The sequence below is a fragment of the Hippopotamus amphibius genome, chromosome 7 (assembly GCF_030028045.1).
Source record: "Hippopotamus amphibius kiboko isolate mHipAmp2 chromosome 7, mHipAmp2.hap2, whole genome shotgun sequence".
NCBI lineage: Eukaryota > Metazoa > Chordata > Mammalia > Artiodactyla > Hippopotamidae > Hippopotamus > Hippopotamus amphibius.
In genome coordinates this window covers 38992480-39005855 of record NC_080192.1, presented here as the reverse complement: position 1 = coordinate 39005855, position 13376 = coordinate 38992480, and the positions used below count along the sequence as shown (strand labels likewise).

At 42.4% G+C, this 13376-nt stretch overlaps 1 protein-coding gene across 2 annotated transcripts in view; it reads left to right on the top strand.

Annotated features, from left to right (window-relative positions):
* Positions 1-13376, top strand: part of SYT1 (synaptotagmin 1) — a 412783-nt gene that overhangs the window by 330334 nt on the left and 69073 nt on the right. The window lies entirely within an intron of this gene.

Genomic DNA, 13376 nt, shown 5'->3' with positions numbered 1-13376 from the left:
TTCTAGGGCTTCTCGGGTAATATGGCAAAAGACCTTTCCCAGGGCCTGGAGGTGTCGAGACATCTTCAGGTCAGCTAGCTGTTGGGGGTCTCCCTTGAGTCCCCCTACCACTGCAGGGGGTGGGGGGGGTCTCCCGTATAAGATTTCAAAGGGAGAATAGCCTGAGGACCTCGTGGTGCACTGGGCTCGGGGCAGGGCTGTGGGCAGCATGTCAATCCAGGGTAATTGGGTCTCCTGACAGGTTAGCTAACATACTCTTAAGAGTCTGATTCATGCGCTCAACCTTCCCTGAGCTTTGTGGCCTGTAAGCAGCGTGAAGCTTCCATTTGATTCCCAGTGCCTTGGACAAGGTCTGGACTAACTCAGACACAAAGGCTGGCCCGTTGTCGGACCCTATGGAGAGGAGTAGCCCATGTCTGGGGATTATGTCTCTTAGGAGGGCCTTGGCCACCTCTCGTGCTCACTCAGTGCACGTGGGGTAGGCCTCAGCCCATCCCGAGTAGGTGCAGACTATCACAAGCAAATACCTAGAGCCCCGGCAAGGCTTAATTTCAGTAAAGTCCACCTCTAAATCTTCACAGGGTAACGTTCCATCTGTCTGTACCCCGAGGCTGGGTCTTGGTCTTTGGCTGGCATTGTTTCATGCACACGTCACGCACCTAGCACTGATCTGGGCACACAGGGTTGGGAGCTGAGGAACGAAAGAGTAGCGGCTCAGTAGACTTTTTAATGCAGTTTTCCCTAAGTGAGTTGTCTCGTGGTGTTGCTTTACGAGCTGAACGGCTACAGTACTAGGAACAAAGAGCCTTTGGTCTGGAAGCCTCCACCAGCCTTCCTTCCCCTTAGTTCCTCCCTCATTTAAAGCCCATTGGTCTTCTTCTATGGTATATCTCGGAGATGAAGGCAATTCTGGTGCCAAGAGGATTTCAGAGTTTGGTTCAAGGCTCACTGTAGGATTCAGTTGGGTTGCTGCCTCCCTGGCTGCCTGGTCAGCCAACAGATTCCCTCTGCTGATTGGGTCAATTCCTCTTTCGTGGCCTTTGCAATGGATGACTGCCACCTGGGAGGGCTTCCAAATTGCCTCTAACAACTGAAGGATTTCTTCTTTGTTTTTGATCTCTTTTCCCCCTGCTGTTAGTAGTCCCCTTTCTTTGTAGATGGTTCCATGTACATGTAAAGTGGCAAAGGCATACCTTGAGATCAAGGCAAGTGAACCAGCTTGCTTGGGCAGGCAAGAGGCTCAGAAGGGTATAAGGGTTCGGGACCACTGGGTGGATGGTGACTGCTACGTTATTGATGGCGTGGAGGTCCGGGACAGGACAGTAGTCATTTCCTCCAGGCTTCTTGACTGGTAAGAGCAGAGTGTTCCAAGGAGACTGACATTCAATCAGAATTCGGCGTCACACACGCATTGAATGTGGTGCTGGATTCCCAGGCATGCTTCTCCTGGTATTGGATATTGCCTCTGCCTGACAGGAGTGGCCCCTGGCCTTAGGTCCACCACAGTGGGTGCATGGGTTTTGGCCAAATCTGGGGGCCCCTTTACTGCCCAGACAGCCGGGAACTCTCCTAGTAGGCTAGCTGGATTTTTTTGTTCTCTTTTTGAAGAACAGAGACGCCATTCATCTTCCCTGGGCACACTCACAGCCATTATCAGAGCTGGTTGGCTCCCCAGAGTGAGACTTGCAGGTTTCCCGGGGGCAAAAGTGATTTGTGCCCCCAGCTTTGTTCGCAGATCTCTGCCCGGCAAAGGAATGGGGCACTCTGGTAAGTACAAGAATTCGTGAGTCACCAAGTGGCCCCCAAGTTGACATGAGTGGGCTTTACAGAATGAGCGAGCAGTCTTGTCTTCTGTGGCGCCAGTGATAGTAGGGGTCCGGCCTGTAAGGGGAGCCACAGGTGTGGTCACCACAGAGTGTTCAGCCCCGGTGTCCACCATGAAAGTCATTCACTGGCCCCCAATTTTCATCGCAGTCATTTGCTCCCAGGGGCCCAGGCTGCTGGATCTATTGTACCAGCTGGTGCCTGCTCTTGGAGCCACCTCCAAGCCTCTGATAGAATCCAGCAGCATTCCTTGGTATTGAAGAGAGTCAGGAGGCGAGGGCGACAGTCACCCCAAGTAGGTTGGTGGGTGTGAAAAATGGACTCTCAAGGAGGTCAATCATTGCTTGTGGCTTCTCCGAATAGGACGGGGTATGGTGTTTCCAGTTGAGGAGGTCAGTAGTACTGAAGGACTTGATAATAAAGGACTGGGCATCCTGGCTGGATGGAGCCGTCCTCATTGACCTGAGGAGGGCCTTGGGCCTCTCGCAAAGGCATCTGCAGGGCTGTGGGTTGCTGTGCTGGCTGGCCGGCAGAGCAAAGCCGCCACGGGCTTGGAGGGGGCTCTGGATTTGGAGGTGGCGGAGGGCTGTCTGGTAGAGGATGCGGAGGCTGAATGGGAGCTGGTGGAGCTGTTAGTATATAGGGCGGAGGCAAAGGAGGCTCTTCTTCAGGGTCCTCTTGGTGAATAACCTTGGCTGGTTTATCTTTACTTTTTCTCAGAGCCGGTTGGGCTACAAAGATCCTACACTGTCCCTGCTTATTCGCGCAGAACCGAACCCAGGGAGGCAGCTGAACAGCAATTTCTAACTAGGAATCTATGTGTGGAAACTGGTCTGGGTGCCCGGGAGTCCCTGTCACCACTCGGTACACTGCTCTAACTGTAGGAAGATCCAGGGTACCCTCCGTAGGCCATCCTACCCCCGAGGTGGGCCCCTCCAGCTTGCACAGCGTGCGGAGCTTTCCCATGGTCATCTTAACCCCGTAGTCTCCGGAAAAACAAGTTTTTAACAGTTGGCTTTGAGGAATTTCCTCCCATCTTAACAAGTGCAACCTGCTTCCTTAAACAGGAGGGAGAAGGGAAAACCCAATATACTGGCTCAGTAGGTTAGCTGAGGAAAGGGGAGGATAATCCAAAGTCGCAGGGGCTCTAAAGCAAAGGGCAATTATTCTTTTCCTTTCTGTGTATCCCACCCTGTGTCGATGGCTCAGAGACAAACAAGGATGGGTGCCCCCTCCGAAGAGGAGACCACTCAGGTGCCCACCAGGCCACGGCCTTGTGGGAAACTTAGGTGCCTCTTAGCTTTAGTGGGTGGTATAGAATCCCGACTTGAATCTGACTCGCAGGGAAGGACTGGGTCCCCTAGAGGCCGATACCGCCCTGAGCTGTATGAGGTCACCACAGAACCGCAGGTTTGGGCCCACTCAGACTCCGTGGCCACAGAGGCTGTGGAGCCACACAATCGTCCTGGAGCGAGGACAAACCAGGGCGCTCACTCACACACACATTCAGACCAGAGCTTATCACAGTGCTTCCCTTCTCCAGGCAAGTCCCTAACTGGTGGGTGCCTCCCCACTCTGGGAAGGTCCCTAACTGGTGGTCTTCTTACCAAAGACCTTAGGAGGTGATCAAGCTCCTCTTCTGTCCAGAGACGGGACCTGACTGGGTTCAGTGCCCTGGGGTCTTGCCTTATCCTGTGTGCGTGCTTGGTGAGTTGGTCCGTCCCTCCAATGAGTCCGGTTGGGGCCTGGCCATCTGGAGAGTCAGCGCACCCGTCCGAAAGAGAACCCAGAAAACCATCAAGTGGCACGCCTCCTCTTTCATCTCAGAGCTCCTTCACCCCAACCTGGCCAAGCCACCAGTCCGGCGGCTCAAGGGGCCGGCATGGTTGCAGTCTCACTGGGGCCTCCAAAAGATGTTGCAGAAATCTATCCCATGAGAAACCAAGCACCATACTCGGAGGGTTGGAGAACTCAGGATTATTGAGCCCGTGGACCCAGAGGAGCTAACGCTCCAAAAATTCTGGGTACCATTCTAGGTGAATTCTCTCCTTATATAGGTTAAAACACGTAGCTACAATTGGCATGAATTGATTGGCTACAGTTGGCATTAATTGATTGGATTAATTGATTGGCTAGTTTCCATAGGTTACAGGTGATTACAGAGCGCAGGAGTTGCTAGGGGTTACATGCAAAGGGTTTTCAAACAAAGGTGAGCAGGCATAAAGCTATGAACTCCAAATTTTTCCTCATCACAACAATCAACATACCAGGAAAATAGAGCTCAGCTGGACAATGTTAAGGAGATCCACAGAGGGAGAAGTGGAAATAGTTCCAAAGAAGTCTGTGAATTTTTACAAGTCACCTTGAACCTCCCAATTTTGAAGGTAACATCCATCCATGTTTCCAGCCATTGAAATTCCAAGCTCAGTAAATAAATCAAAAAAAAAAAGAAAATGGTGGTAGGCTGAGTATCCACAGTATGGTAGATGAGCTTCATTGTGGGCAAGCTTAGAAGTAATAGATTGAAAGTGGAAAAAAAAAGTGTATAAAATAATAGGGTCAATTATAAGCCAAGAAAGCCACATAGAGCTGTCCTTTGAAAATATTTATCAAGTATGCCACTACAACGGAAGAGACTTGGTATTGTCGTGGAGGATTTTATAAATACAAGAGGGAAAAAATGCCCTACCTTTGTCCCAGACCAAAGCTCATCCACGTGTGGAGCACCTGTGGTTATGGTCCCACCTTAGGAAAGAGAGTGGGGTTAAAGAACCAGCTGCCAGAGAGGCAGCTAAAACAGGGATGAAGAGGCTGTGCATGGGAGGGAGTCACGGGAGGGAGGGGATATGGGGACATGTGTATAAATACAGCTGATTCACTGTGGTGTACCTCAAAAACTGGTGCAAGAGTGTAAAGCAATTATATTCCAATAAAGAGCTAAAAAAAAAAAAAAGAGGCTGTGTGTGAAGACAGGCTAAGAAGATTGGGACTTTGTAGTTTGGAAAAGGAAAGCTAAGCAGAGATATGATTAAAGTCTGAAAATCATGAAAGGTAGAACTAGAGTAAGACCTACCTGTTTATCACATCCCACAATGCTAGAATTAGGAGGTGACTCTGATGCTTGAAAGAGAATAGATAAAAGGGAGGGCCATTGAGAATCATCTCAAAGGCACCTTTCTACTCAAATTCTTTGTCAAATTTTTCTCTGCTACTTTACGGTTGGGTCGTAAAACTTTTTGCTCTAGGAGATGGAACAGGTTAAGATCAAGGGATGGGTCTATTTTGAGTTATAGGCTTGAAAGAGGACATCTCTAAACATTTATTGTGTGTTGTCTTGTAGGACCCCACGTGCCTTTCCTTGAGTAACCATCAGAAACAGACCCTGCAGCTGCACAGCTCACTAGTTCAACCCAGAATGGCTCTATATGCATCCTTGAGTTTCCATTCTATCCTCTCCTCCCCATTCAGTATACAAGAAAGGAATAGGGGACTTCCTAGGTGGCGCAGTGGTAAAGAATCCGCCTGCCAATGCAGGGGACACGGGTTCGAGCCCTGCCCTGGGAAGATTCCACATGCCATGGAGCAACTAAGCCCGTGTGCCACAACTATAAAAAAAAAAAAAAAAAAAGAAAGGAATAGGGAAGGTCAGATTTAATAGGTAATTGCATTGGCAGGATTAAAGCTCCCAAATACTTCTGTTTTTAAAACTGTATTTGATGGGCTTTAAGAGATTTTATTATCTTTATTATACATATTTGATACAGTTTTTAAATAAAACTATCAAAAATACATTGCATTTGTGTCAACATTATAAATTAACTGTACTTAAATTTTTAAAAGTTAAAAAATATATTGCAAGTGTCTTTGCCATTTTTCACTTTCCTTTTATGAGAATGCCAGGTTCCCATTAGGCCTGGAACAGTTAGGTAACAAAAATGGGAAATATTGTTGAGTCTGAAACAGCACAACAATGCTCAGAGAAACAGAAACATCAAAAATAATCGTTTTTTTTAAATTGCACTTTATTATAGTCACCTTCACTTTCAAAAGGATATAATTTGTATTTGGTCCCTAATCCCTTATTCCTGATTTGTTATCAATTTATCCCTCATTTTCCTTCCTTTTTATAGCCTTGCCACTTGCTTGTACCAAGAGCTACCTTGAGAGCAGAGATGGCATCTACATATGTTTGCCTTCTCAGAGGCCCTGGCACTTATGTGAGGGGAACATACTTCAACCTTGCCTGCATAAACAACCTGTTATAGATTTTAAGATTCTGCCAATCTAACGGGTTATTTTGCCTTCATCTTCCAACTGATCTGACTTAATTTCTTCCATTTAATGAAATTCTTTTGGCATCATAGAGTAGTAATATTATAATTGAAATAGCAACTAAAAAATAAGATCAAAAACAAAAAAATGTAGTTCTTGAAATTGATTTCAACCATCATTTTCAGATTTCTTTTTTCCTTTTTTTCCCCACTCCCTTAGTAGTTTAAAAAAAAAAAAAAGTGAAACAGACTGTCTCCGGGAAATAAAGGAAAAGAGTAACCCAGAAATGTGCACATAACTATAGTTATTCCTCAATGAGGGTCATAAAGACATTTTTCCAGTGAAGAGGTAAAGACAAAAATGGTCCCCTAGTCACATCTTTAGCCCAGCATGAACAGGTAAGGCAATGACTCAGCATCTTACTTGTTCATTGTTTTATAGACTAACTCCTTATAAAAATCAAGAGACCATAACAGCCATTTGCCTTTTTCAATTCCTAATGGCCTAACTTTTGCTACATATCACTCTCAGTGCTCCGAGGAAAACTAGCAGACTTTCTATAATTTTTTTCTTCTACAAAAAAAAAAAAAAAATTTAAGTGGAAATTTTTTCCTTCTACAAAAAAAAAAAAGATTTTACTTAGGAAATTAACTTTCTAACTTGAAAATATGAGATCACATTATTTGATCTCCTTGGGAAAGCTCAAGCTGCTTTTGCTCAAAACTAAAACATTCTTGGGGAAAAAAAAAACACAAAACCTAAAGCAGCATGGTGACTGACTTAAGAAATTCTAAACTTCAAACTACTGATTTCAGTCACCTATATGACAGTGTGATTAATTGTCCCATGTGGACCAAAAGGAGCTGAGTGCATACTTAGTGGTAGCACACTTACAGAGCTAATACATGTATTGGGTTGGCCAAAAAGTTCATTTGGGTTTTTCCATAAAATCGTATGGAAAACCTGAACGAACTTTTTTGGCCAATCCAGTACACATGGAACTGAGATGTCACAGTTATCTACAGTTGTTACAGCTGCCATTTGTTCACAGTATTATGGGCTTTCATATCCTAATTAAGGAAACAAATGCTTTCACACATAGCACTGTTACACTATTTCCCTCGATTTTTAGTTTTCAAATTATAGAGAAGCTTAATAAAATTAAAATAACCTATAACCCCACCACTGATTTCAAACGGAAGGTAAAAAATTAGATCCCCAAACTAGTCCCTCTAATCCCTTTCCATTCAGAGATAGTTCAATGTTGCAAAGAAAAATTTGAAACTTCATAAAGATTTTTATATAAATGATATATGCACATATAATATATGCATTTTATATAAGTGAGATCATAAAAAACATATTACTCTAATATTTTTCCACCTAGCAATATATAATAGAATCCTTCCAGGACAGTATATATAGATGTGCCGTTACTTCTGCTAGTTGTATGACATCCTTTGTTTGGATGAACCATAATATATTTAGTAATTCCCTTATAAATATAACTGAGGAAACAAACTTCAAAGGACTGGAAGCAAGACCTAAATAGAATAATGTGCTCCTGGATAGAAATATACTATAGCAAAGATGTCAGTCCCTCCCAAATTAATATTTAAATTGCCATTAACAGATTGGAAGAAATCAAAGGCATTAATATCCCTATAATACACAGAGTTTCTATAGATCAGTAAGAGAAACAATGGGGGAAATTTCCCTTTTTTTATGTTTCTAAATTTTTCTCACTGATTCTTTTACTGGCTCCTGTTTCTGAAAGGTAAAATATTACATTTATACAGTCTCATCATGCCTGTAAATAAGAAAGGATTTTAAAGTAAGATGCAATTACCCTAAGTTCGAAACCTAAAAATGTGTTGCTTAAAAAGACAGCCTTGATTGATTGCAGAGTACAAAAAAAAAAAAAAGTCAGGTCATTAGCTTGTAGATTTCCTGATTTTCATCAGCTATATTTGCAGGAGTTTGAATCCATTAAGGTACTCAATGCAGCAACATTGTTTTGATAGCAAGTTGAAGATATCTGTAAGTCGCTAAAGTCAAAGTAAAAATATATACCTTTGCCAAAGTCAAAACCAACATTTTTAAGAGTTTCTCAATTTCTAGATTTTACTAAACTACTTAAACATCTGAAAGCTGTTTATACTGATAGTTGCCAATTCAAGGTGTAGAAAATACTCTTGAATTTTATAGTACCTTCTTTACATGCAGTGAAAACATTATAAATGAAACCAGACTAAAGAGCTATATTATATCATAGGGAAGCTTCAGTTTACTATAATTAGATATCTGTTTTAATCTTAACTGGAAGACATGCTCATGTTTTATATAAGAATTTCACTGAAAATTTTTTAAGAAGAGTTTCGTGGCAGAGATATTAAAAGAGGCAGAGAATGCTCATGAATTATGCAAGTCTGAACTTTCATTTTAATAACTTCATTAAAATATAAAAATCTTAAAAGCCTCCCAACAGGAATTTAGCTTTATAGAAAGGCTTATATGTGCCCTGACCTTGCCAAAAGGCATGCCTTAGGCATGATTTAACAGTTAGTACAGGGCAAAGCCTAATAATAAAGACCGTAAAGACCTATCTGAAAGTACCAGCATTTGTCCTTGCCTCCTCGGCCTCCAGTGGAGTTGCAACTCAGCCGTAAACAGACCCTCTCCTGAGAGACAGCAGGATGCGGTGGAAAAGGAACAGCAACTGGCATTGGAAAACCTGGATCTGAAGCCTTTAACCCTTCTGGTCCTGTCTGTTCATTTATACAGTTGGGGTATTAATAACAGCAAGGTTGTCACGTAAGCAAATGAGGTAATGTCAGGTGGAAACTCTAAGTTGACAGCACTATGTAAGTGTTGGTTATTTTTAAGCCAGAGACAGTTCTTGGTTAACTATTTTTCTCACCATATCCTAGTTCCTAGAAAATATGGTCCTATATGGCTAATTTTGTGTACGCTTGAAGAATGCACCCCCTTTTTCAGACGGCAGTCACCTGCTTGGACTCCCCTACTCTAAGAGAACATCCCAAGGCTGGTAAACGCTGCTCCCCTCTTTAATTCTTGGCCACAAGACCTAGTATATTTTAAAAGAAACAAGATCAGTAGTATATTTCAAGTATATATTTCTACCATTTTCAACTGTTATATGAATTTTCTAAGATACCAAATTTCTCTTCCAAGTGGTTCCTTATGATCACAGGCCCAAGATAAACATAGCTAATTGTGCTAATAAATAAAGAATAGAGCCTCTGTCATCCTAATTGTCAATTTAATGCCTGGTAGCTGGATAAACGCTCTAAAATAAAAACACCGCAAGATGGAACCTGGGGTTGCTCTGGCAATTAGACTAAAGGGGGCAGGGCCTGGTCCCAGAGCAATCCCCCCTTATCTTTCCAAATAATGAACACCTTTAGATACAATTGGATACAATAGGGGTCAGCATTTGTTGCCCCTTGTTACTATACAATTGAGTGGTCAAGATTCCAACTTTCAGCTTAGCTCTACAAATTCTCACATTCCACAACACCAAAAACAAGAGAAGTACCCATGTAAACGCCCACATCCTTGCAGCACTTGACTCTCCTTAGCTTGTTCTCCTCCAGCTGAAATGTCCTTTTCTATATCAAACATATCCCCAAGGCTGTGCCTATCCTGGCATTTTTTAAAAAATGGGGAAAACTCTTGTTGGATTATGCATCTACTCTACAGCCTTCACCTTAAATCAAATGAATTGTCCCACTTGCCAATAAGGAAAAGCAGCTCAGTTAAAATGCTAAGGAACTAGGGAAGAAATGTGAAAAAGTATTGTGTCCTACAGCAGAGATGATCCCTCTATGCCACTATGATTTGTTATCTAACTAATTGCTAAATTTGCCCACATCAGTCAAGTTGAACTGTGCCTCTCTCAAACTAGCCAGCCCTGACCCAAGGTTAAACCAATTGCTTAGGCAGCATTTTCTGTGAAGCTAAGAACCTGAAGACTATCTATATTCCAGGGAAAAGTGTCAGAACTTCACAGGATGCTAAGGCAGATATAAACATGAGATTAGGAGGTACGTTCCAGCTTGATCCTCACATTTAAAAAACTCTTCACGAACATGTTACGATCAAGGCTGCTTTTATTATTTAAAATCAAGATATCTTTAGTATTCTTGGAGTAATATTCAACACAATAGAAGTGTTACGTAAGTTTAGCCCAAAGCTAAAGATGCTATCCTCAAACCCAATTAGATACACAGATTTTTATATATAAATACATCTTTTAAAATAACTTACCCACATAATTATAGCATATAGATTTTGATTCTTAAATTGCCACTTGAAATTATTTTTTTTTTTTGGGGGGGTACACCAGGTTCAATCACCTGTTTTTATACACATATCCCCGTATTCCCTCCCTTCCTTGATGCCCCCCCCTCGAGTCCCCCCCACCCTCCCTGCCCCAGTCCTCTAAGGCATCTTCCATCCTCGAGTTGGACTCCCTTTGCTATACAACAACTTCCCACTGACTATTTTACAGTTGGTAGTATATACATGTCTGTGCTACTCTCTCGCTTCTTCTCAGTTTCCCCTTCACCCCCCGCCCCCTCCCATACCTCGAGTTCTCCAGTCCATTCTCTGTATCTGCTTCCTTGTTCTTGTCACTGAGTTCATCAGTACCATTTTTAGATTCCGTATATGTGAGTTAGCATACAATATTTGTCCTTCTCTTTCTGACTTACTTCACTATGTATGACAGATTTAGTTCTATCCACCTCATTACATATAGCTCCATCTCATCCCTTTTTATAGCTGAGTAATATTCCATTGTATATATATGCCACATCTTCTGTATCCATTCATTTGTTGATGGGCATTTAGGTTGCTTCCATGTCCTGGCTATTGTAAAGAGTGCTGCAATAAACATTATGGTACAAGTTTCTTTTGGGATTATGGTTTTCTTTGGGTATATGCCCAGGAGTGGGATTACTGGATCATATGGTAGTTCTATTTGTAGTTTTTGAAGGAACCTCCAAATTGTTTTCCATAATGGCTGTACCAACTTACAGTCCCACCAACAGTGCAGGAGAGTTCCCTTTTCTCCACACCCTCTCCAACATTTGTTGTTTCCAGACTTTGTGATGATGGCCATTCTGACTGGTGTGAGGTGATACCTCATTGTGGCTTTGACTTGCATTTCTCTGATGATGAGTGATGTTGAGCATCTTTTCATGTGTTTGTTGGCCATCTGTATGTCTTCTTTGGAGAAATGTCTATTTAGGTCTTCTGCCCATTTGTGGATTGGGTTATTTGCTTTTTTGGTATTAAGCTGCATGAGCTGCTTGTATATTTTGGAGGTTAATCCTTTGTCCGTTGTTTCATAGGCAATTATTTTTTCCCATTCTGAGGGTTGCCTTTTAGTCTTGTTTATGGTTTCTTTTGCTGTGCAAAAGCTTTTAAGTTTCATGAGGTCCCATTCGTTTATTCTTGATTTTATTTCCATGATTCTAGGAGGTGGGTCAAAAAGGATGTTGCTTTGATGTATGTCAAAGAGTGTTCTGCTATGTTTTTTTAACCTCAGCTATTCTAGCCATCTTTAATGCTGTAAGAGGAACTAGTTTTTAAAGCTACTAGAACTTAACATTTGCTTTCAAGCAAGATACAGGAATGGGATTTTTTTTTTTTTCCACCTTGGGTGGGTCAATGAGCACAAAGATTTTTATTTCTATTTGACTGCTGTTGGTGTGGAAGGGTCTTTTCATTGCCTCCCTAACTTTCCATTTACATTTCCATTTAATCCGAAATGTAAAAACAGCAGTGAAATCTTCTTACCAACTGAGATTATTCATTTCAAAGATGAGACTCTGGCGACAGAGCTGTACTCTACACTGAGAAGTCTGGAATATTGCATTCGTCTCTGGAAACACACTTAAGAGGAGAGACATTAACTTTCTGAAGCAAGTCCAGAGGGAAATCAGGGTCAGGCAGGGGGTAGATCTAGTCTCAGTTGAGGAACTGTTCAAGGAATCAGAGAAGCTAAAGCTACAAAAGAACAGATTTAGAGAGGACATGATGGTCACTGCTTGCAAATATGTGGGGAAAGAGTTAACTCTCAAGATCTGAATTGGGGTCAGTGGGTATAAGCAGTGGAGATCCATACTTGGTTCTTTCAATTTCAGTACCTAAGCACAGGCTAGAGGCGAGCTTAGCAGAAACACTGGGTTAGAAATGGTGCCCTACTCACTGCCATAGGTTTGGAGGGATTTAACAGGTTGACCCCCTGTCTCTTAAGACTGTCTCATTCTAGGTGAGAACTAAAGCTCTAAATGATCATGCTTAGCCTGAAGCGAGTATTAGCACGTGGAAGAGCATATCTATTAAAGACAAATTTATCCACACCAAATGCCAGTGTTTTTTTTTTTTCCTTAAAAAAAAATTGAGTATGAAAGACGACTGCTTATGATGACAAGGACTACACTATGATCTAGTCAGTGCTGCTTTGGGTCTTGTTTCATCCTAATCCCATGAGGTCAAGATTATCCCCATATGCAAATAAGGAGAGGAAGGCTTGGAAAAAGAGACTTGCTCAAGGTCACAGAATGAATGAACGGCAGGCCTCAGCTCGTCACTCCAGCTGGGTCTGTTACCTAAGCCCGTCTGCTTACCCACTGCATTCCACTGTCTAGACAATGCACACTGTAATTTCAATCGGCCGTAATCTCCAAACCGTAGAAACCTCAGTCGTAGAAGATAATAAACGCTTTTGAGCTGCAGAATGATCAGTTGACTCACAATTAGTACCCTCTATAGATTATTTTGACAAAGTAACGATATCCAACTGTGCCTGCAAATGCCAACACATGCAAATGCCTGCAACTTCATAGATAAACAGCACATGCCCTAATGAGCAAAAAAAAAAAAAAAAAAAAAAAAGCAACTGCTCTTTATTCAGTGTTTTCTGTGTGTCTCTTATTTCTGTTGGAAAATAATGTCCAGAAGGAATTTACGTTCTTTCCAACAATTAAAAAGGAAAGGGAGAGAGAGAGAGAGGGAAGGGGGCAGGGGGGAGGCTAGTGTTCACAAGTTTACATAATACAAAAAAAGAGCAGCCCTGAAACAGTGAGCTGTGGCTTCCCAGTAGGAAGACAATCACATGCAGCTAGTGAGTTCCTGGGCAGTTTTAATTTCCTTTCATCATTCCCGAAGTCGTGTCTCAGAGGTGTGAGCTAAAAAGTTTCCTAACATCTTGCTTTTCTTTTTTGCTCCTCCTTTTTTCAGTTTGGCAC